Here is a 25,931-nt window from a genome sequence, read left to right as displayed (position 1 = left end):
TTTCTGAGTAGGGGGCATAGAGTCGTATGTGTCGGGTGTGATGCATGTCCGCTGAAGTGTGTCAAGGAAAGCTTCCGGGTCACTGTTTTATGTGTGTGTACGAGGCGTCTTACATGGTGTTGTGTAGCGGATTTGAACTCTGTGGGATCTGTGAGATGTTTCAGAAGTTTCCAAACTCACTTGTTGGAGAGTTTACCGCCGAGTCCGTCGCAAAATTGCCCCCAATTAAAGCGGCAGACCTTCTCGGCGCGTTGTTGTATCTGCGTCTGCAATGCGGCCAGTCGCTTTTTAAGCGTTCTGTTTAACTTGTGTTGCCAACGCTCGTGTAAGCTTTCGTACGCCGCCGAGAGGTGGACGAGGCGGGAATCTAGGGTGGGGGTGTCCTATGTGGTTGTAATCAGGCGGGTATTGCGTTGGACATCGGTCATAAGTGATTGTACCCCTTCTTCGATGTCCGTGATAGGTGTCTTTGAGTCGTCCTTCGCAATGCGTCTCAGTTCACCAGCTTGTGCGTGATGTATGAGGGGCGGAATTGGTTAAAGGGGAGCGAGATGTTAATGATAGTAGTCATCGCTTCCCAGAGTGTGTTTCGTTCTGGTGTAGGTGGCGCCACCGAGGAAGCGACAGAGCGTCAGTTCCGGACTGGTGTCCATGCTGACGCTGGTGCCGATCCGCGTGGGTGTGGAGAAATTGTGTGGATTTGCTTGTGGACACTTAAGGACCTTGGGTTGAATCCGATCGGACGGGGACCTCCAGTGTCAATCCTGTGAGGCGTAATGTTGGCCTTTCTAGGAGCCTTCATGAAGATTGTAGCGAAGGGCCATAGTGTCCTCTCGATTTTGCATGTTTGAAGTTTGAAGTTTGAAGTTTATTTTCATTTCAAGAAGAAATGAGGAACCCGAGACAAAACGTGAACGTTAATTCACTTGACGGCGCTCGGGCCCCTGCACATGGCAACAGCCAGGGGTTAGTAATTACAATATCGGTGCATCGAAAATTTAGATTGTTTTTTCAAACAAGAGTTACAAACATCTTCCTTTTCCACATAATTCAGTCTGCGGAAAAGCTTAATATAATGGCACAACATGAAATATCAGCAGGGCCAGTGAGTACCATCAAAATGAATGCAGCATGAAATCCAGAAAATACAAAATAAATGAAAGAAAACAGCAAAGCATATTTACATCTGTGACATAAAAAAACAATGTATTGTTCTCTTATTACCTTTTTCAATATCAACTTTATTTCGGCAAAGATAATTTAAGAGAGAGGGCAGAAGATATGCGAGCATTTGCTGGCCAAATGTTCTCGCAAAAGGCACAATCTAAGTATCTGTAGAACGTGAAGGGAATGTTCGTGTAAGTGCTCTTAATTGGCGATGGAAAGTACTGTAGATTCCGAGGTAGCAATGTGCTGTTTGTAGCGAATGGCTAAGTTGTATGAATAGAGATAGGCCACTGGCATTATTCTAAAATTCTTGAAAAGCGGCATGGTATGAGTGTAGTAGTCTGCTCCAGCTATATGGCGGACCGCCTTTTTCTCAAGTACATATAATCGATTTAAATTTGTTTGTAGTTTTACCCCATACAAGGAAACAGTAGTTTAGTTTAGACAAGAGCAATGAATTGTATATATGAAGCTTAATTTTGGCCGGTAGAAAGAAATGGAATTTTGCTAATATACCCACTACTTTTGACAGGCGTGGAATTGTTTCATTTACGTGCCTATCCCAGGACATATTTTTGTGAAAATAAACACCAAGTGTTTTTACTTCATCAACGATTTCAATAGGAGCATGGCCAAAAATTATACTATTATTTAGAGACATTATTGGCAACGATGACTGTCTTACAGAAAACAACATTGGTTTTGTTTTGGTTACATTTATTTCTAACGAATTAAGTTTACTCCATGTGCTCAAATGATTCAACAATTCATTTATGTCGTTTACAAGCTCTTTATTGTCATTGCTTCGAAATAAGAGTGTTGTGTCATCCTCATATATTATATACTCTGGCCTTACACTAATGTTTACAATATCATTGACATAAAAATATAAATAAGAGGGGCCCCAGAATGCTCCCTTGAGGCACGCCCATAGTAACACGCTTTGAGGAAGAAAGATTTTCGCCTATTTTAACACTTTCTGTACGATGCTCCAGATATGAACGTATTAAGTCTAGGGGCACACCTCGGATTCCGTATGCTTCTAACTTTTTGAGCAATGTCCTGTGATTTAAACGATCAAATGCTTTGGAGTAATCAAAGTAAATGCCAGCGACTAATTCTTTGTTTTCAAAGCTTTGTAGCATGAATTTTTTTTGTGCTAATAGAGTTAGTTCAGTAGATCTGCCTTTACGAAAACCATATTTTGCGGGGCTAATAAGACAACATTTATCAGCAAATGCAGTAATTCTAGTTCGTTATAATTTTTCTAAAGGCTTAGAAAAAACTGGTAGAATAGATATTGGACGGTAGATTGACAAGTTATTTTTATCGCCTCCTTTAAACAGCACTATTACCTTTGATGCCTGCATTTTCCGAGGAAAGGTTCCTGTTGAGAGGACCAAGTTATATATAAACAAAAGCTGCGGTAAGATCAAATCTAAAACGTATATAACCGGCTTGATTTATATGTCATCAATATCGCAAACCATACTATTATTCATAGAAATGAATTCTGCATGAATCTCACTCTCATCTGTCGGCCCTAAGTACAAACTATCGCTGTTTCTGCTAATTACATTTATTGCCTCAGAATGATGTGAATTCGAAACTATGTTGACAAAATGATGATTGAAAGCTTCCGCCAACTCAACACCAGATACCAGAGAGGCATTTAAGGTTAATTCGGAAACGCTGTGATCTGTAAGAGAACGGTTTAAAATCTTGTTTATGTTTTTCCACAAAGCATCCGGTTTAGAGTTGTACTCTGGCTGAAAAAGATTAAAAAGGTATTCTCGCTTCTTATTCCGTATCACAGCATTGGTTTTGTTTCTATGGCGTTTAAAAATCTTCCAGTCATTTGTGTCTCGTGTGGTTATGAACTCTTTGAACAGTTTATCTTTCCTTTTTATCATCTTAAGGCATTGTTTAGTTATCCGAGGTTTCTTTGATTTGCTAGTCTTTTGCTTAGGGACTAAAATGAATGATGATAGGTAAGACTTTAAAAATAGAGACAAAAATTATTATATTGTCGCGTAAACAGCGACCTTTACAGTTGCGTCCGAGGTCCAAGGCGTGGCAAAAGTTCTACGAACAGCGCCAGAGTTCAGGCTCGAGGTTAGCACACTTCTTCCTCTCACACTTCTGCGCTTCTTTGTCGTCAACGCATGCTACATTAGCCCCCCCGTGCGAAAAGCATCGTCCCGATGCTATATTGAAAGAGGGACAGAGTAAAAGGGGCCGCTATCTGGCATGAAAAGGCTTCAAGCGGACCACGTGGACCAGTTCAGAACGCTTGGGACGCCGGGGCTCTGGTTCCTTGTGCGGAACGACTTCATAGTCCAGTTCACTGACGCGTCGAAGAACGCGGTAGGGGCCGAAATAACGGCGCAAGAGTTTTTCGCTAAGTCCGCGTCGTCGAATGGGGTACCAAACCCAGACAAGGTCACCTGGCAGATAGTCTGCAGTCCGCCGCCGCAGGTTGTAGCGTTGTGCATCTCGGCCTTGCTGCTGCTGTATTCGCACCCGTGCAAGTTGACGGGCCTCTTCGGCACGCTGTAGAAAAGAGGCGACATCATCATTTGGACCTTCGTCTATGTGGGGCAGCATGGCGTCGAGCGTGGTCGTCACTTGTCGGCCGTAAACTAGGCTGAATGGAGTCATGTTGGTAGTTTCCTGAACGGCGGTATTGTATGCAAATGTTACATACGGCAATACTTCGTCCCATGTCTTGTGATGGACGTCCACATACATTGACAACATATCGGCAATGGTCTTGTTCAAACGTTCTGTCAGGCCGTTTATTTGCGGGTGGTATGCAGTCGTGCGACGATGATTGGTGCGACTAAGAACAAGGATATGCTGGATGAGCTCTGCAGAAAATGCAGCTCCTCTGTCAGTAATGAGTACTTCTGGTGCGCCATGTCTCAGGACAATTTGAAGAACGAAAAATTTCGCAACTTCAAAAGCGGTAGCACAAGGAAGAGCAGCGGTTTCTGCGTAGCGAGTCAGGTAGTCAGTAGCTGCTATAATACACCTGTTCCCACAGGTGGAAGTAGGGAACGGTCCGAGCAAGTCCATCCCTATTAGCTGGAATGGTCTGGATGGTGGCGTAATGGGCTTTAAAAGACCGGCTGGCCTCAGAGGCGGAACCTTTCGACGTTGGCAGTCACGGCAAGTTCGAACATAATGCGTTACATCGCTTGGCAAACGAGGCCAGTAATACCGTTCTTTAATTCTGGATATCGTCCGAGTGACTCCCAGGTGGCCGGATGTGGGTTCGTCGTGGCAGGCTTGAAAAATCTCATCCCTTAAGCTTGCTGGTACAACGAGGAGGTATTGGCGACTGTTGGCTGTAAAATTCTTCTTGACGAGAACGCCATCACGGAGACACAGAGAAGACAAAGTACGACGGAAAGGGCTAGGGACCATGCTGCCGGCACCTTGAAGAAAGTCGATTACCTGGCGAAGTTCGGAATCATTCCGTTGGGCATCGGCAAAAGTGTCTGAACTAATTGCACTCAGAAATGCGTCGTCGTCACCTGAGGCGTCCGAAGCTGGTTGTACAGGAGCACGAGACAGGCAGTCAGCGTCTAAATGCTTACGACCTGACTTGTAGGTTACAGTGATGTCGTATTCTTGAAGTTGTAGGCTCCACCTGGCGAGACGTGCAGAAGGATCTTTAAGGCTTGTCAGCCAACAAAGCGCGTGATGGTCGGTCACCACTTTGAAGGGTCTGCCGTACAGGTATGGTCGAAACTTCGAAATAGACCACACGATGGCAAGGCATTCCTTTTCAGTGGCAGAGCAGTTTGTCTCAGCCCTAGACAAAGCCCGACTAGCGTAGGCGATCACACGTTGTTCACTGTTCCGTATCTGTACTAGGACAGCGCCCAAACCGACATTGCTTGCATCCGTGTGGAGTTCGGTGTCTGCGGTTTCATCGAAATGTGCTAGAACTGGAGGTGACTGCAGGCGACGTTGAAGCTCCTGAAATGCGTCCATTTGCTGGTCGCCCCATGTGAACGGCATATCAGCCTTAGTAAGAAGTGTAAGAGGGGCGGCTATTTTAGAAAAGTTTTTCACGAAACGTCGATAATATGCACATAGTCCAAGAAAGCGTCGCACCTCTTTCTGGTCCCGCGGCGTCGGAAAATTGGCGATGGCAACTGTTTTTTCAGGATCCGGCAGAACTCCCGCTTGGTTCACGACATGGCCCAAAAACTTCAGCTCTTCATAAGCAAAATGGCATTTTTCGGCTTTCAGAGTGAGGCCCGACGTTTGGATGGCGTCTAGTATTGCGTCTAGGCGACGGAGGTGCTCCTCAAAATTCGGGGCAAACACAATTACGTCGTCCAAGTATACAAGACATGTCGCCCACTTCAGATCTCCAAGAACGCTGTCCATGAGTCTCTGAAAGGTTGCGGGCGCGGAGCAAAGGCCGAAGGGCATGACTTGGAATTCGTATAGCCCGTCAGGTGTAATGAAAGCAGTCTTTTCGCGGTCCCTTTCATCGACCTCTATCTGCCAGTATCCAGACTTGAGATCCATGGAGGAGAAGTATCTTGTGTTGCACAGACGATCTAAGGCGTCATCTATTCTGGGCAAAGGGTAAACATCTTTTTTCGTAACGTTGTTCAGTCGGCGATAGTCTACGCAGAAACGAAGTGTGCCATCCTTTTTCTTCACAAGTACCACAGGTGCAGCCCAGGGGCTGCGGGAAGGGCGAATGACATCGTTATCGAGCATTTCCTTCACTTGGTCTCGGATGGCAGTACGTTCTTTAGGGGAAACTCGATAAGGCGACTGGCGGAGTGGTCGAACAGTTTCGTCTGTAATGACGCGGTGCTTTGCAAGGTGGGTTCGACCGACGCGTGATGATCTGGCAAATGCATTAGAGTAGCGACGGAGGAGGTGCCGTAGTTTCTCTCGATACTTTCGAGGTAAGGCCGGGTTTATATCGTACAGAGGTTCAGTGTTGTCGGAGGGTTCTGTTGCTGAAGCGCTGGTGAAATTGCATTCATAACTAGTGTCAGTTATGGCGTCGAGATATGCGACAGTTGTCCCTCTGTTCAGATGTTGATGTTCATTGCTGAAGTTCGTGAGAAGAACATCAACTTTGCCATTTTCAACAAAAACAACTGCCCTGGCAACGGCGATGCCTCTTTCAATAAGCAGTTTCTGTTTTGTCTCGACGACACCTTCTGTATCTTGGATTGGGAGGGAACCCACGGAGACCATAATGCTTGAACGTGGGGGCACACTAACATGGTCATCAATAATGTGGAGTGCAGCGGGGAGCAGGCTGTTGGATTCGATAGCATTCTCAACTGAAAATCTCACGGACGTATTCTGCAGATCGATAATGGCGCCATTTTCGGTTAAAAAGTCCATACCGAGGATGACGTCACGGGAACACTGAGCCAATACGATGAACGTCGCCAGAAAAGTTTGCCCTTGTACAGTGATCCTCGACGTGCACACTCCCGTGGGCATAATTAAATGTCCGCCAGCTGTGCGTATTTGCGGGCCACCCCATGATGTTGTGACCTTTCTGAGAGCTTTGGCGAAGTGTGCACTTAGAATTGAATAATCAGCGCCAGTGTCGACTAGAGCTGTGACGTCTACGCCATCAACGGAGATCTGCAGGTCGGCAGTTTGTTGTGTCGGGCGGCGACAGCTTCGTGGGGTTCGGTCTCGACTTCGATGCTCTGAAGGAGTGGTGGGGCGACTGTCGGCGTCGTGGTTACGTTGAGGATCAGCGGAATTTCGTAGCGGCGTCGATTCTGCTGGTGGCCGTATGTAACGAACTGTAGTTTGCAGTGAAGAACTGTCGTGGGTCTGTGGAGGATCTTGAAATTTTCGCACTGTAGCAGCCGCACCTCCAGAGGCTGCTGCATCTAGTTTCCCCTATGGGGACTTTGGAGTTGCTCCTGGCGTCCAGGAGAGCTGTAACGGCGAGGCGACGGCGATCGGAGGCGGCTTGGGCCTGTGTTGGAACGCGAAATGTATTCTGCGATTTCGCGTGGCTGCTGACCAGGCAACGGACGACGGGCATCAAAAGAAAATCCACGGAGGCCGAGTTCCCTGTAGGGGCAGCGGCGACACAGGTGTCCAGCTTCGCCGCAATGGTAGCACAACGGTTGGTGATCGGGCGTTCGCCAGATATCGGTCCGTCGGCGGCGTACGCTCGGCCGTGAAGACACATGGGTGACCGGTGCGCGAGGCTCGTAGGATGCTGTCGAAGGCGGCAGGTAGCGGCTGGTGACCGCGGCGTAGCTCAGGGTCTGGGGCAGCGGTGTAGCTACGACGGGTTCAGGCGCGGCGACGGGGGCGGGCCCGGTGACGGGTGCGTGCACGGTGACGGGTGCGGGAACACCCAGCGCCTGTTGTACTTCCTCACGGATGATATCGGAAACTGTGGCAACCTGTGGCTGTGGAGGAATCCGCAGGTATTTGGCCACCTCTTCCCGGACTATCGCCCGGATCGTGTCACGCAGCGATTCTGACGAAAACTGTACGGCTTCACCTGCACTCGCGGCATTCATAGACACTGTAGTGCGCTGGTATTGCCGGGCGCGCATGTCAAGTGCCTTCTCGATGGTAGACGCCTCACTTATGAATTCGGCGACAGTTGTTGGTGGACTTCGCACCAGGCCAGCAAATGACTGCTCTTTAACACCTTGCATCAAAAAGCGCACTTTTTTCTCTTCCGACATGGTTGGGTCCGTGCGTCGAAAGAGTCGCTTCATCTCTTCGGCGTAGGCCGTAACAGTTTCATTCGGATGTTGTATACGGCTATTTAAAAGCAATTGCGCTTTTTCCTTGCGAAGCGTGTTGGTAAACATACGCAAGAATTCTGCCTTGAATGTATCCCACGTTCGGAGTCCGGCTTCTTGATTTTCGAACCATGTCCTCGCAGAATCCTCCAGTGCGAAGTAGACATGGCGAAGCTTCGAGTCAGCGTTCCAGGCGTTGAAGGCAGCCACCCGGTCGAACTGCTCCAGCCAGTTTTCAGCATCCTCATGTGGCAGGCCGTGGAAATGTGGTGGATCCCGCTGGTGGTTGAGCAGGACAGGAGTTGTCAATACCGGGGGATTCATCGCGCTTAGAGAAACGCTCCTTGTTGGTCTGTGGTCAGGGAGAGGACCACACTCGGGAGGCAGACCTTGCAGTCGGCGGCTGCTCTGGTGTACTGGGGTCTCCACCTTAGGGGTGCGTCCTGGGCTTGTAGGGGGCGTCCGGCTCATGAAAATCGTACCCGGCAGCTCCACCAGATGTCGCGTAAACAGCGACCTTTACAGTTGCGTCCGAGGTCCAAGGCGTGGCAAAGGTTCTACGAACAGCGCCAGAGTTCAGGCTCGAGGTTAGCACACTTCTTCCTCTCACACTTCTGCGCTTCTTTGTCGTCAACGCATGCTACAATATGCTTCATCAGACGTTTGCGAGCAATACTCTGCATCTCAGTCTGTTTCTGAGATAATAGTGCGAAAATTTTCCAATTTGTTGTCGTTTATATTGTGCATTTTCTGGCAAACGTCCGATTTCTTTACCCTCTTTCTAGGGGTCGATCGACTAAATAAAAAAATTGGCATGTGATCACTGATATGTGAGGCGAAAACGCCGGCGGTAGTATCTTGTATGGCTTGGTTGGTTATAAACAGTTCTATCAAAGTACTACTGTTTGGTGTTACACGTGTAGCAGATTTAATTAGGTTGTTGAAGCCATGCGAGTCCAGGAGTGTTTCAAAATTGTGTTGTAGTGTAGACGGATTTAACAGGTCAATATTAAGATCACCTCCGAGGATAAGCACGAGCTTATTTTCGTTTACATAATTTAGTATCTTATCGATGAGAACGAGAAAATTTGACACATTGCCCTCAGCAGGACGATACATCACTACAAACAGATATTTTTGACATATCACAGCAAGGCACTCTGTACTTGGCGTTATAAAAGGAAATTCTTCAAGCAATTCGCATTGAAGCGACTGTTTTACATTCATAAGGACACCACCACCACGTTTGGTCGCTCGGTTTAAAAAGAATGCGCTATATTCTGCATCCTTCATGACGTCACAAACAGATGTAAACCATGTTTCGGTTAGCATTATGACGTCAAACTGAAATCTAAAAGTGTTTAGTAGAGCACTTAATTGATCTTCTTTATTTCGTGCCAACTGTATATTCAAGTGAAAACACGTAAGACTGTTCAGATCATAGTGGAGAGAGATAGAGTTTAAGTCTACAGGCTTTATCGCCATTTCAGGATGCAGAAACACAGCAGGAGGTCAGGCATACCTTCTTTAGGCAATCTTATCTATATCACGCTCACACTGCACATGAAGCACGCTTGATTTCTCTTCTTTACGAGCGAAGATTCTGCCATCCCTCACCCATACATACTTCCAGTTGCAAGCCTTTTTCTTTTTAACAGTTTTACCCAGTAGCAGCTTTAGTGTTGGGCAGAGGTGCTCGTTTATGAAAACGGGGTCCTCACTCGATGAATGTCCAAGGTCAGCCATTGAGAGTCGGTTTTTTTTCGCTTTCTGAAGCAACAGGTTGCGTTGTGAACGGCTTTTTAGTTTTAGAACAATATTTGGACAAGACGAGCTGTTACGAGCCTTTACTCTATGGCAAACATCAATGTCTTCAGGAGTTACTGTGATGTCTAGTAATGCTGCGACTTTGCAAACGGTGCTTGTGACATCCTCATTTTGCTCTTGCAAACACCTTTAAATTCAACATTGCAGTTTCTAGAGTATTGCTCTCCTGCTACGATCCTGAGATCGTGCTCCTCTATTTGCTTTCTCATGTCATCACAGTCGGTTCGCAAGGCTTCATTTGCTTTTCTCAGAGCTTCAGTTTCCTTCTCTAGAGCCTCATTTTTCGCTTTATAGTCTTCATATTCTTTGTTGTAGAACTCAAGGCTGTCTTTAATCTCCCTCAGTTCTTTTCTGAGGTCTCGTTCAACCTTGCTCTTAAATTCCTTCATTTCTTTTTTTAACTCTTCTCTCAAGTCCTCAAAACGAGTACTCATGTTCTGTATAGACAAGAAAAATAGGCAACAAAAACAAACATTGGCAGCAGCGAAAGACAGCACTATGTGATTATATGGTAACTTCAATGTCCAACCTGAATCAGCAAGAAAAGAAGATGCTCGTTGAACAAAGCGTCGTCCTCAGCTGCCTCGCTGCTGCCCAGTGGCTTGAGGCAACGATGTTCCCAGCTTTTGTAGCCCTCAGGTCACCACGTGGTAGCTGTCGTGTAGATCACGCCCCTCGTCCGGTGGTGATAGTCTGATGCTCTTGGCCTCGATATCAGATGCAGCCAGCGGTAGCAGTAGAGAGCGTGGAAAAACAATCGTTCTTTGTCCGGTTGTATCTGAATCAGCAAGAAAAGAAGATGCCCGTTGAACAAAGCCTGTTTCGGCTGGTGACCCCTAAGGGACTTCAAAACATTGAGAATACCGCATCCAGTGGCGGTAGCCGAGGGGCTGTTTGTGTCAAGCAACTGTGATTGCAAAGGACTTGGCTGGGCTGTGAACATAAATGCTGCAGTATTCGTGCAATACTGGTAATGCATGTTATGAAGGTCTATCATGATTCTCGCCTTGGCTATGAAGCTATGGCCGAATGTCACTGGGCAGGACGGTAAGGTGTAGGAAGTGCTGTCTCGTGTTTCGCCCATTACCAGTGACTGTTAAATGGGCTGTTGGGGTTAAAGGCGCTACGTGGGCTCACCGAAACTGCAGGCGTTTCGTATTGCAGGTGTTTTTGACTCAATCGCCGAAAGCTGGAACCTTGGAGCTTGTGTAAAAGTGCAGGCACCTCTATTCCGGCCGCACTCACCACAACCAATGGCGCATTATAAGGGTGGGTCTCATCACAACGAGAGGTTGACGGAAGCCTTTATAATTTGTACCTGGAACTCTGGGCAATGCCATTGGTTCCCAGATTGATCTGGGCAGAATGGGCGATTTTCGTCTCCGCTTCGCCGGCGATGGTTCGCGGTTGTGCTTGGTGGTAACAGGAAGGTGCGACAACCAAAGTATCGTGCTTCTTTCTGTGATTCTGGCCCCAGTCGTCCTGAATTTGAGGGCGGGTGGCGGAGACGTGCTGTACGCTCGCCCCGCAACACCTTGCACCCATAACTCTGTCAGCGGGAGGAGCCGGACGACACTTCGCCCCCACTACTCCGCTAGCGGGAGCGGGCGGACGACGCGTTTCACCCACAACTCCATTAGCGGGAGGGCGCGGACGACACGTTGCACCCATACCTTCGTTAGCGGGAGGGGGCGGATGACACATTGCACCCTCAACGCCGTTAGCGGGAGGGGCACACGACCCGTTGCACCCACAGCTTCGCTAGTGGGAGAGAACGGACGACACGTTGTACCCACAACTCCGTTTGCGGGAGGGACGGACAACACGTTGCACCCACAACTTCGCTAGCGGGAGGGAGCGGACGACCCGTTTGTACCCACAACTTCGTTAGCGGGAGGGGCGGACGACACGTTTCACCCACAACTCCATTAACGGAGGGGCGGATGACATGGGCAAGAAAAACCTACATTTGAGACATGCAACGAACAACTGACAGTAAACCACATTTTAATATCATGCACGAAATGTGAAGAAATCAGGAGGAAACATTTTATGTGTTTCTATAATAAAGACATTCCATTTCATTCAAGTCCTTTGCTAAGAAAGAATGCCATATTGCCCAAATTTCTTTTATTTTTGATGTTTTAAAAGAATTAAAGCTTGAGCTTGGCACATGATGGCCTTAGTGGCCTATGTGTCATAAAACCCAACACAACACAACAGGACACATTGCACCCATAACTCCGTTAGCGGGAGAACGGGAAGACACGTTGTACCCACAACTCCGACAGTCAGAAGGGGCAGACGAAACGTTGCACCCACAACTCCGTTAGCGGGAGGGAGCGGACGACACGTCGCACCCGCAACTCTGTTATTAGGTGAGGGCGGACAAAACGTTGCACTCACTACTCCGACAGTTGGAGGGGGCTGATATACATTGCACCCACCACTGCATGGCAGTCAGCAGGTGGTGCCGGTGATCCGAGCCACGAACTGGATGGCTCGAGGCAGGTCTCCGCCGGGGAAGGTGGCTTGTACTATAGAGATCCGCCAGGAAAGCGCCTCTCTAACCATTTCGTCGAAGTCCGTGCCCTGGCGGCGCCGGAGGTATGGCTGGTACCTTGGATGGCATCGATGTATGGCCCGAGCCACCTTCTCTGCCTCCGGAGCTCCAGGATCTGCCCGCTCATGTAGCTCTTGAAGATTGCGCAAAAACTGGAGCGAAGCCTCGTTTTTGGCTCGCGTCCTGATGCAAAGCTCGTCTTTCATGCGGATGACGTAGGCAGGTGGTAAATCTCTTCGCGAAAACGCGATATCAATTCCTGTCTTTCTGCGAATGGCCGCTGTCTACGCCTCCAGGTGGCTGCGAAATCTATATGGCTACAGGAAGCGCGCGAGTGATAACAGCACTGTCTAAAATTGCCATTGCAATCTGATAGTCATCATATCGTGAACGAAATCGCAAAAAAAAGATTCCTTGTCGGCGTATACAGCAAACCTCGGCACGGGCAAATTCAGCTGCAGCTGATTATCGCGATACACGCGAGTGGACACTATCGAAACTCGCTCACTTCCCAATATTTCTCTGAAATGTGCCTTAGATTCAAGTAGCTGGCTCGGTAGGTCAAGCATTCTGCTATCGAATTCCGACGGTTCGTTTTTCCTGTCTCCTGACTGATCGTGTTTGGAGCCCGCATGGGTGGGAGGCTGCACTGCACTTGTCAATTGGGCGCATACACACGGTACGTTCGAATAGTCCGGCATGGCTACGCGAAACCACCTGCAACCAGGATTGCGACACTCGCGGAGCACACCGAAGCTCGAACAGAAATCATTTTGGGCTCCAGATGATGGTAAGGAAACGGGTCCATGAGAAATGGTCTCGCCCGACGAGTCACAATTCTGCAGTTTGTATAAAAACACCGGTTTATTCCGGGTCAACAGAATGGCACTTTGAATCATACATCGGAAGACACTGTAGAGTGAATCCTACATTCTAGGCTTGCGGCCGCGCGATGCCAAGATTAACACAGAAGGGGGACTATGCTTTTAAACGTCGCGACAAGGGAAAACAAACTTGAGCGAATATGGGGATGCGTGACGGGAAAATCGCTCATAGCGGCACCAGAGGAATTGCTTCGCGCGTGACAACTCACATAAAAAGCCTGACCCTTCTCTGTAGGCACCGCTTCGCATTCATCCTGGTCGGGCTCCGCTCCGCCGTCCGTGTTCACCTAGTGTGCATCGTGCCTCTGCTGACAGCATGAACGCGTCCCAGCCCCGCTGTTTCGGAATCTCCCGTTCTTGGCTGTCTGCTGTACTTATCCAGGCTCACTCTTAAGCGGAGCACACTTACGCCCAGCTATAGTCTGCAAATGCGCAGTTGCTCTACCTCCGCGCGCACCATGACGGAGTGGAAGGAGTGTGCTTTGGTCCAAAGGCCATGTGGGACGCGGGATCCCCACAATGTGAATAGCAGGCTTCTGTCACACATGGAGACGTGGCAACCTTCTTGTGTTCGCACTGCAGCAGCGGGGACGTAAACTGGCAACAATCTGTGCGATATAGATATTTAGAAAATAATGGTCTATATATCATTGTGCAAAGTAAGCAGAAATGTTATTAGAGCATTCAATGTGCAGAAACAAGGGCACTACGGGCTTCACAAACACAAGCAAGTAAATGTGAAAAGCAGGTTTCTGTCGCACATGGAAGTGCAGCGGAGGCATTTTAGTTGACAAATCTTGAAGGCTAATAACTGTAGTGTCTTACTGACTTTTGTAAAGCATCAAGTGGAAGCATCTCTTCTATAGATATTGTCAATATTATATTCCGTGAAAAAAGAAATCGAGATAGTGGCTGACAATTAGACGCGGAATCCCGGTCCCCGCCTTCTAAGATTCCGAAAATCCTTGCCTTTTTCACTGCGTATGGTTCAGTCTGTGGTTCTCGAAATATGTAGTGTTAACAGCACGCAAATAAAATTTATCAATCGAAGCTCACTGGCGTGACATTAAAGTGATGTATTTTTATTTCTTGATATTATAGCTTTAAGGAAAAAAAGTGCTTTGTGCTTCGAACTGCTGCGTTCCATGAAGAAGCGGGATTCATAAGCTTCATTCTGTCCGCTTATCTCAGCATCGGAGAAACCAAGGGAATTGTTAGTCAATTTGAGAGGCCGTAATCAAGGATGCGGAATTTTTCAGAACATTTGAATACAGAGCGGATAGAGTAAGGAAACAATAACGGCCGATTTGCATAGTTAATCAAATGCAAAGTAGGTGCGTAGCCCTGCTTTTGCCTGCTATACCTTTCCATCGCTTGCAGTCAAGCAATCCGTTGTACTGGAATTTCTAACGAACGTCTGTTCCCCATTGCTTAGACATCCGCTTCAAAACAACGCTCAGTGTCTTGAGCAGTTTGCTGAGCACGCTTGAGACGTTTCCTCATTTTTATGCTAGAGTCTTGCACCATTTAGCTGCAATATCAAAATCAGAAGACTCATCATCCCGCTGCCTTCGTAACCGTTGTACTTTAGCACGTCAAACACGTAGAATCTGCGCTGCAGTGTCAGACGGCCCGGCTTTATCCATTTCCACGCGAAGCAAACGTGCGGCGCAGCCGCGTCCTCAGTTTTTCTTACACCTTCTTCAGAAATGAACGGGAACAGGCACAATGTACTCTTTTACAATGCACTGTTCTGCGGCCGGAAGGTCTAGGGTGGGGTCATAAGGGGAGAGAAGTAGAGAAGAGAGAGGGAAACGCACTTGAAGGCGAGTACCAGAGCGGTATTCACACGAGCGCCGGAATCCCTCTCTAAGATAAGGCGAATGTGCTGACGTTACGCCTTTGAGAGGCTGTTGGGCGTCGCAGCTCATCCGGCCGACACAAACGCTCCCCGACTCCCCCAGAGACCTCGGAAGGGAAAAAGAAGGTGCGGCGGAATGTGAGCAGATAAGATCTACCCCACCCGGGCCTTTTGTATTCGATCTTTCTTCGGCGGTCCCCTACCCTTTGGGACCAGTTTATTTTATTTTGCGCGCTTTTCTTCGCTGAAATTGTTTCCCTGACTGGCAATGAAACGTTAGTAGGTCGGAAACGGCTGTCTTCTGTACTGATCCGTTCCTGTCCTACTGCGTGCGGCTTGAAACACTCGACGTCTCTCTTCGGCGACTCTTCATCGTCCGTGTGAAGTAGGGGGTTTACATGAGACCGACAAAGTCGGGTAGGGTGGGCCTGTCGAGCTGAAAACCGGCATTCGGGCCATTGTATACGCTAGGGGCCGAGATCGACGACCGTTGGGTCGGGTTCCTCCAGCCCGACCGCAGGGGGTGGGTTGGCACGACCCAATCCGCTGGGCGAGGAGCATGCATACGCTAACGCGTCGGGCTGGTTCCTCCTCTCTTGCCTCCTTGCTGGTCGGGGACGGGACCATGAGCTGTTCGGCTGAGCATTCCTTCTCTCCCGCCTGCGCTTGGCTCACTTGCTCGACGCACGTAGAAGCGATCTGGGCCCGACAGAAATGAGCTCATGTAAACCCGTACGGGTCGGGCTGATTCAGCCCGACAACCGGCTCCCCCTACTTGACCCGCTATCGTCGGGCTCGTGTATACAGGGCTAATCTGAGTGTTCGGAAGCGGGGGCGAGTTCACCCAGCCAGTGGCGTCGTGCACTTACTTTTCCACATCCATCCTCGTCCGAATTCGCCATGTGAATACCTTAAGGCGCGGAGGTGAGCACGAGCTGCTTCACGACGCGGCGAGCGCCTTGAAGCCGAGATCTAGGAAGCACCGCGCATGAACGTCTGCTGTGCATGAAGGCTGAGGAGTGACTGATGCGAGGGGAGAGATGCCGAAGTTAAGGACGAGCGAGCGACACATGATGCTCACTCCGGAATAACACACATTTGTGCAATGTTGCCCAGTGATGGCTGCCACGTCCGCAACAGACACGCCCCTCTCTCACTGGAGGCATGCATGCGGCCGCTCCGCCCCCTCAGTGTTAAGTCACGTGTTGCGGGCGTCGCCACTTTCCCTTTCTCCTCTTCATGTCCACGGAGAGACGAATGGATAGAGAGAGAGTGTGTGTGTCTTCTGCTGCAGCTCCGCTTCCGCCTCTCCACGCGACGAGCGCGTAGCCACCTTCTCTTTCTCCACTTCAAGTTCACAAAAAGAGAGAGAGAGTGAGCGGCTTGGGACAGACATCGGCGGAATCCGTAATTAGGGCTAGTACTGCTACGCACTAAATGTCTCCAAACGAGTTACGGGTGACAAGATGTAGCTCAAGAAAAGGTTCTGCTTTAATCAATATAAAGGAAGTCAGCCGTCAATGAAAAGAACGAAATCATAAATGTTACTCATTAAGGCAAAAATTCTTGGGACTGCATTCGCCTATTTCGCCATTGATTGTTTTTCGGATCCTTTCAAGAAGTATTTGGCAGGGAGTAATTTGCAGGCAGGTAAAGCACGCTTTCTGATGTCGGCTAGTCAGGCCGGTGGCAAGTGGCAGTGCGTTTCCATCGAGCGGCCTTGCCTAGAAAGCAATTATGACCCATGCTACAGGCCACAGAAGCAAACTACTTAGGGATGTATATGAAAGGCTCTGAAGTCCTAACCTCATCTAATAGTTTTTGGTTCTGCCATATTCAGTTGAATTAGGCCGTTACGGAACTCTTAAGTTGGCTTAGATGAGAGTATCTAAATATATATAATTCATAATGGACGACAACATATTGAAACTCAGTTCAGTTAAGTCGTTCAGTCGTGTCCGACTCTTCGTGACCCTATGGACCATGTCACGCCACGCTTTCCGGTCTCTCACTATCTTCCTAACATCACATAACTTCATCTGCAGTGCCTCGAGGATGCCATCTAACCAACGCGTTCGCTGCCTACCCCTTCTCCGGCGACCCTCAACCTTTCCCAACATCAAATCTTTCTCCAGCGACTCCTCTCTTCTCATCAGATGACCAAAGTAGCTGAGCTTTAACTTTAAAATTTGACCCTCCAATGAGCAGTCAGGGTTTATGGTCGACAATATCGACTGATTTGATCTTCTGGCAGTCCAAGGAACTCTCAGGAGTCTTCGCCAGCACCACAATTCAAACGCGTCAATTCTTCGGCGGTCAGCTTTTTTCACAGTCCAACTCTCGCATCCATGCATCACAACTGGAAAGACCATAGCACGAGTTATACGGATCTTGGTTGGCAGACTAATGTCTCTGCTCTTTACTAGGTGGTCAAGGCTAACCATTGCTCTCTTTCCCAGAAGCAGGCGTCTCCTAATTTCATGGCTGCAGTCTCCTTCCGAGGTAATCTTGGAGCCCAAGAACAGAAAATCTGTCACAGCTTCCACTTCTTGTCCATTGATGCTCCAGGACTTGATAGGGCAAGACGCCATGATCTTTGTCTTTTTAATGTTCAGTTTAAGCCCAAACTTCTCACTCTCTTCTTGCACGCGGATCAGAAGTCTCTTGAGTTCCACTTCACTTTCTGCCATTAAAGTGGTATCATCCGCATATCTAAGGTTGTTGATACGTTTTCCAGCAATCTTCACTCCTGCTGAAGACTCGTCCAGACCGGCCTTCCTCATGATGCACTCTGCATATAGGTTAAATAGGCAGGGCGACAGTATGCAGCCTTGCCTCACTCCTTTCTCGATCGGAAACCAATCAGTAAGACCATGCCCAGTTCTGACTGTGGCCTCTTGCCCTTCATACAGGTTCCTGAGGAGACAGATGAGATGACTAGGAAGTATGAAAATACATGTGGTTAAGTATTGATCGCGGCTCAGATCGGTAAAGCCTGCATATGCGCAGCGAAAGCTACCAAACGGATATTCACAAAGTCCGAATCAAATGTTCTCATCGCCGATGCACTGGCTGCAAAGCGCGTGGTGTGATCGGAAATTCTGCATGTCTTCTTGGCGTTTTTCGAATCTTCCAGCTCCATTTTGCCTTCTTCTTCTTCTTCTACTCCGCCTTCTCTATCTTCCTGTCTTGTTCTTCCCTTCTTCTGTCTTCTTTATCGCGTCTTCTGAATATTCTTGCTCCATTTCACCGGCGTCTGATTCTCTTCTTCTTCTCCTTCTTCTTTTGTTTTTCTACTTAGCTCCGAGCCACTACTGCACATGCTAGTCACTACTGCAAATTTTAGCGTAATGACGTATTTCTTCTAATATATAAATTTTAACGCACCACCTGCCGGCATTCGATTGAAAAGCATAAGCTATCCAAAGCGGTACCTCACTGAGCGGTAGGTACATTTGAATTTCACTCCTAGGATTCAAATTCGGGTGTTACCATGTTGTGCTCGTAACGAAGGTTCGTCTTGTACCACCCGCTCCCTCCTGCTGTTACTGGTTCGCCCGCCATACCCAGCGCTCGATAAAGGGAGGGGGCTTTGGGGGCTGCAGATCAGGGCCTCATCTCCGAAGGTAGGAGGAGGCGGCCCATTTATTGTAACCTGCTTCATATATAGCAGAAACAATAACTGAAATTATGAGCAAAAGGTACGAAGAGAAAAAAACCAGAACGAAGAGAAGGGGCTCCCGACTTGTCGGGCTAAATTGTTTAGCAATTCACGAGAACTTATAGGCTGCAAAAACGAATTTTTCAGCATTTTCGAAGGTCCTCTTCATGTGAGGTAATCTGCACCTGCTTATAGGATCGGAAGAGAGTTTTTACTGGTTTCTTGTCAATAGCTCTATCTTGTGGCGGTGGAAAACGTCGAAACAATGTAACTAAAAGAGTACATGAACTAAGCAGGAAAATCTCTTTCCATCACCACCATCATCTCTGCAGTCGCTCAGATATTTCCATCAGTTCTTTTCTGTCGCTTTAGCGAAGGAAAATAGACCGTGTCAGAGTGAGTCCTGGACTAGTCCCTTATTGCTACCTCCGCGTCTGATTGGTGATAGCTCCGCATGTGTTCTTTGCGCTGCAAACATACTGCATCACTGTCGCACTAATCACAGTGATCACATCCTGTCGTTTTTAGGTTCCTATAGTAAGAACGAAATTGTGTATATTGCGGAAGTGCAGTATGGAAGCGAGGAAGGACCGACAAACAGGAGGGCGGAGGTGTTACATGCACTTCATCTCTGAAACCCATTCCTCTTAATCCAGCCTGACTCTACACACCACGGTGGCTCAGTGGTCAAGACGCTCAACTACTAAACCGGAATACCCGGGTTCGATCCCGACCACGGCGGCTGTGTTTCGAAGGAGGCGAAAGGCGAAGGCGTCCGTGTACTGTGCGATGTCAGTGCACGTTAAAGATCTCTAAGTGGTCGACATTATTCCGGAGCCCTCCACTATGGTGCCTATTTATCTCTTTTTGCCTCTCACTTCCCTCCCTTCCCTTAGGGTGCAGTCAAGTGCCAACCGAGACGTGTGACAGATACATAGTCGCCATTTATTTCTTCTAAACCAATTTAACAGTTTATTGCCGCGGACGTCGACGTTACTGCTCGTTACTGTTGCAATGACCAGAGGTCGTCGGTACGACTCCGGCCCACATTTTATATCTCGAGTCGACTTGCTGTTTTGTGTGTACTAACCCAATGAATCATTTAGCGCCGATCCGAACTTCGGACGTATGGGTGGGCGCCCTCATGAATTGCTAAGGTGGCACACCACCATGATGAACACTTGTTCGGAATTGGAGCCCCGGACGAAACTGCAGAAATTGCCAAGCATCCAATGTAAGAGCTTACACTCTTAAAACCTTTCGTCACAACCAAGAGGTATGAACGAACCTGCATGGCCTAAGGACAGCTTCTCGAACTCAGAATGCAAATCTCATGTAGTGTTCTAATACACTCACCTTTCCTTTTTAAACGTGAAGCGCGAGTTGACAGCTGCTTCGAAGTAGGATATCACGTGATCGCGTGACGTCGCACAACCGTACGAGGAATCAGTGCCCGGCGATGTCCTGCCAGCGCCATGTTTGTTGTTTTTAGTTCACAACCACGGCAACACCGACAAAGGAATGTCCGAATAACGAGTCCTAACACTATCGGACTTAAATCGTACCTGGAGAGTCACTAGATGCGACACTTGCAGAACCATCTGAATGCTGAATAGCCATGCTGAAGCCTTGACCAGTTATCTGAGGACTTCAGAAACATCAGAAAGATGTGGACACTTTAAATCAGATTGAGCAGGCTTTGCATGTGTGTCCGTTAGAGCTAGGTTGCCCCGCCGAGGTGGTGCAGTGGTAAGACGCCCGACTACTGTGCTGGAGTACCCGGGTTCGAACCCGACCTCGGCGGCTGCGTTTCGATGGAGGCGAAACGAAGAGGCGTTCGTGTGCTGTGCGATGTCAGCGCACGTTAAATATCCCCAGGTGGTCGAAATTACTCCGTAGCCCTCCACTACGGCTCCTCTCTCTCTCTTTCCACTTTCACTCCCATCTTCCTCCCTTCCCTTACGGCGCGGTTGCGTTGTCCACAGAACACAAGTGAGACAGTTACCGCGCCTTTCCGTTTCCAATAAATCTATAATCTATAAATCTGTACAGCTAGGTCAGACAGTCCTACACATGCGTGCTGGCTTTAAATGATAAAACGCACAGTAGACTAAGTGCATTTTAATTACTGTCCTGGCATTCTTACCTAATAGGCTGAAAAAAAAAGTCGATCTTCGCATTCTTCTTCAAATACTCTTTTCACGCCAAACGGCCACGAGAATCACAAACTTTCAGTCAAGCGCGAACGTCTGATGTCTCGTCTTCTAGTATGCGTATTGCACCATAGCTAAACATCAGTATCAAAGTGCACCGCCATGCAAACTCGCAGCTAACTTTTTTTTCGTGGTGTAGTTTTTGTTTGAGCTGCCAAGTGACGGCTGTGACGTCATAGACATCCTTTCCTCACGTGAGGCACGTAAAAAGTGATGTAATTGCTTCTTATTCATTTGCAATGTTTTGCTTTTGTGCAGGCTTAAAAATGAATCGGGCGAATTAATATGAACAAAGTAGGTAACATGCTGACGTTATCACCTCACGTTGCCCTAATGCGCCATTGACATCACAGTCGTCAGTCGGCAGTTTTAATCGAATCGAAACAGCCGGGGTGAATATTTTTAATCATGCTATTCCAGAGACATAAACACAATGAAAAATTCGTGTCTACTCAAACAATGAGCAGCGAAATATCTGTGTGCGCGTACTGGCTGACTGAGACTTGCGAGCAAATTAACAACGCGCATAAATCCTGCGTTGCTAGTATGTTCGCTCCGACTACATCTCGAAAGACGTGTTTGCAAGCTGAATCAGAAAGTTCAACATCCTTAATGTTCTTAATGGAACGAAATAATGCGCACCGCATATATGAATGGAACAAGAAGAATGCGACCAGTAACGACAATGAAAAATGATCTGTAGCAAGTTTACAGCATATTGTCACTTGTGATTTGAAGCTGTTATGACTCCAGATTTCCTTTACCTCAGTAAGCTGACATTCAAGATAGTTTTTGCAATTTTCAATTTCGGTTGTAGGTTTACAATGAAAGGCAGTCGAGAGAAAATAGGCTATATTCCTTAACCGCAAAGCCCTCTGAGGCCAGCTAGAGAAAACATAAAAAATATATTTTAAATATAACTGATCGATTCAAGAAAAACCAGCATAATGCCTGAGCTCATTATTGTACTTATAAAGATTTTCTTGGCACAGATTGTGGTGACCGAATATAGAAGCAGTGGCGAATCTGGCCGTTGTACCTCCGCAGGTACTCCTTCCTGGTCCCGCTGTCCGGCATCACGGTCGAGATCGTGGTCCTGCTCTCCATCATCATAGTGTCCGAGTTCCGCAGACGGCGGCTCAAGTCCCGCGCAGAGCGCAACAGGGCTCGCGGAGCAGCGCCGTCGGCATCTGCAGCCGGCGATGGGCGCGAATAGCGCATCTCTTTTAAACTTATGCCCTCGAGGACTCCTGAGGAGCGTGCAACTTGCTACCCAATTCAGACCCACATGTAATCCAAGCGCTTGGAATTTCGTACAATATAACGACGGTCTTGCTCCTGCTAACTGCGGCACTGTTAATCAAGGGCTGCCAAAAAGTCGCCTACAAACCTCCGCCGATTATTGGCCCGGTGAGCCGGCATTTCATTTCTTGAGAAACTATTAACTTAACCCCCTTACTATAGAGAATGCGGCGTGGGCGTAAAGAGCGAAAGATTAGGAACATGAGTTTTGCAGGCGACGTTACCATGCACTGATTGTTTGACAGCTTTTGTGACGCCACATGGAATGGCCGAGTTGGTAGGATTCTAACCATAACAAAGCTAAATGTTATATTTTTGACCCCCGCACTCAAGTCCATGCCCCACAACGAGCCGGCGCATGAGTTAGCACGAGATCTCTACTTCCCGAAAACCGTGGAGCCGCCCGACTGCACGAGGGTGGAGGAGAGGTTGGAAACTTATAAACTGTTGAAAACTAGATTGCGCAGGAGGTCGCTGCCACCACCGGAGCGGATACTAGATAATAAAGGGGCAGTCACCAGGTGGCTTCTGCCAGATGGTAGCTACCCAAACCCAGTCTGGCTGTACCAAACACACGTCGAGCACAGAGAAGACGATATATGTTATAGCTCTGGCGAAAGGGTTCCTCGACCCCATACGAAAGTTTAGCGCGAAATCTTCACTACGCCCTTCCATAGCTCGGTTTGCGCCAGGCATCCAAGACGCCCGCTTCTTCGCATGTGTGGGGCACGGAGTCGACGCGCTTCCTTCCTATGATAGATCGCACACCTGCTTCCCCTTCTTCGCACACCTGGCAAACGTCTTGGAATAAGAAAGTAGCGCCAAAGGACGAGTACAGAGGAAGGGACACCAACACGAACGCTACTAAGAACTGGTTTTATTTCCCGCAGCAGTTAACAATATATAGGGCTATACATCACATGCGCACATGATCAGAGGGCAACCACAGCCTTCTTAACAGAAAAGGAAATCTCATGACATATCTAATAATCGCTGAAATAACCGGTAAGAAGATAATCAACTGAGAAAGGGTACGGAAAACATTGCTGGAGGCTTTTCACATCCGCAAAAAGCGAATCACTGTGTTAGCGATGCTTGAATAAATTTGTTCTCCGAGCGCACCTTCCTGGAGAGCTATCTGTTATATGTGTACCGTCTTTTACGCGCGTGCTCTATTTTTTTAGGTTTCTGGTTATTTGTTTTTCCAAATCAGCCTGTCCTAGCTTATGCTGAGGAGATGAAGCGTCTCTTCCGCCGCGCCAATCGCAGCTTGACAGAGGATATCAAGGTGAACTTGCTGATATATAGTGGTGCGAAAGATCAGATATTTGCAGGTCTTCTTCGCCAGCCGACAAAGACGGTGGCGGACTTCTGCCAGGAAGCAGCGAATATTGAAAAGACTTTAGCAGCAAGAACGCGACTCTACAACCGGCCTCTTGAAACACTGTCTGCCAGCCACAACAACACCACACCGACTAGCGGAGATAACCTCCGTGAGATGATCTGTGAAGTCGTTCGTGAAGAACTACACCGACTCCTGTCATCGCAAGCGCAGCTGCAGGTTCCGTCACTCACGGACGTCATCCGTGAGGAAGTCCAGCAAGCATTTGGCGTTCCTCAGGCGACCGCTCCAATAGCTGAAACGCAAGAAACAGCGGACATGGATCGCGCTGCTGCATTACGCCGTCCTGCACCCCGACGTGACCTTCCAAGCCCTCGCCGCTACCGTTCTGTTCCTAAAAACCGCCACTTGACCCCCACCCGCCAAGCCTGCAAACGAACCTCAACTCCAAGGAAATGCGACGCCTGGAGGACTTCTAACAACCGACCACCCTGTTTCCATTTTGTTGAGGGGCTGGACACATCTTTTGTCACTGTCCGTACAGGCGTATCGGCCTGCCTGGTTTCGGCGTCGACGCCCCACGACCCCGTCCTGGCGAGCGACTACAGGAAGTCGACGACTCCTTGAGAAGGGTAGAGCGCGCATCGTCAATTCGTCCGTTACGGTCACCATCGGCGTTCAGGTCACGCTTTGCGTAGCCGGGACGAAGCTACGTGCAAAGAAGGCCTAGCTCGCGCATCGGAAACTAAAGGAGTGACCTTTGGAGTTGAGCTTGCTGCACGGCGAACACTCAAAGATCCTCCGCCGCCGACGACGACAAGTGACGATCACGCAGCCATTAAATCGCCGCTTCTGCGAGACAGCAACGTCGACGAGAACACGACCGAACTGCAAGTTGACGCCGCCGCCCAGCGAAGCGACAACGGTGTGCCTCGGCCATGACACAGCAAACGACGCAGCCATGATCGAACACCGAAGCCAACATTGCAATACGAGAACAAGAACAAGGCACCTCGAAGTTGCTGCTGGCGGTCGCATGAGTGCCGCCTTAGTGCACCCCGGAGCCGACTATTCTCTATTCAGTGGAGCGCTCGCCACCCAGCTCAAGAAAGTGACGACCACTTGGGATGGCCCGCTAACCCGTGCCGCTGGTGGTAACTTTATTACGCTGCCGGTGCGATGCAGCGCGAGGGTTAGAGTAAATGAATGTATTTACTCTACCAGCTTCGTCATCCTACAGCAATGCTCGCGTGACATTTATTTATTTATTTACAATACTGCCGGTCTTCTTCCAAGACCATAGCAGGGGGCTTTTAGTACACTTTGAGTAGAACATATGTACATATCTTTCAAGGGCAGCACAACAGGACATAAAAGTACACGTACGCGAAAAGAGGGAACATTACATGGGCTAAAATCACATACAAAGCAAAAGGATCAGCAATAAAAAAAAATAAAAAAAAAAACAAAAAAAAACTTTACAATGCAGTGCACATCCCGTAAATCACAAAATTGTACACGTTACCGTATACCTATCAACAGGTAGCAGGTACGGCTCTTGCAGCGCTATCATGAATTTGTTAAATGATCTACTTCTGATATGAATGAAGATAGAGATTGCACGCTAGTAATGCGATGATCTAAGCGATTCCATTCACTGATAGCGAGAGGAAAGAAGGAATGCTTGAATGTGTCATTGTGACAGCTGTACTCTGTTAGTGTGTACGAGTGTTTGTGCCGAGAGGGTCGCGATTCTGAAAAGGTTATGTATTTTTCTCAGTCTATTTTGTAGTGGTTATGTAATAGTTGAAACAGAAACTTCAGGCGCGCTCGTTTTGCCCTCGATGATAAAGTAGGAAGGCCGCATGAATCTGCAAGCAAAGACGGAGAATCGGTGCGCTTGTATTTGTTATATATAACTCGTAATGCCTTGCGCTGAACGGCTTCTAGTTTTTTTATGTTTGTTACCGAATGAGGGAACCAGACAGTATTCGCGTATTCTAGAATTGGCCTTACAAAAGTTGTGTATGCTAGGAGTTTAGAGGCTACTGGTGTAAATCTTAGGCGTCTACGTATAAAGAAAAGTTTTCGCAAAGCAGCTGATGTGATGTTAGTGATGTGAGAGTCCCACCTCAGGTCAGATGACAGTGTGATACCTAAATATTTATGGTGCCTAACTTCTGTTAATGGCGCTCCGTTTATTGTGTACGAAAAGCGCGACGGGTGCTTTTTTCTTGTTACGGTCATGTAAACTGATTTTTGAGTGTTAACTGTCATTTGCCATGTTCTACACCATTCGGTTATTTGTGTGAGGGAACTGTTTAGTAACAGGTGA

Source organism: Amblyomma maculatum, chromosome 2 (assembly GCF_055883805.1).
Source record: "Amblyomma maculatum isolate TAMU_Amacu chromosome 2, ASM5588380v1, whole genome shotgun sequence".
In the NCBI taxonomy this organism is placed as follows: domain Eukaryota; kingdom Metazoa; phylum Arthropoda; class Arachnida; order Ixodida; family Ixodidae; genus Amblyomma; species Amblyomma maculatum.
The sequence above is the reverse complement of the archived record's forward strand: the minus strand, read 5'-3'. Positions refer to the sequence as shown.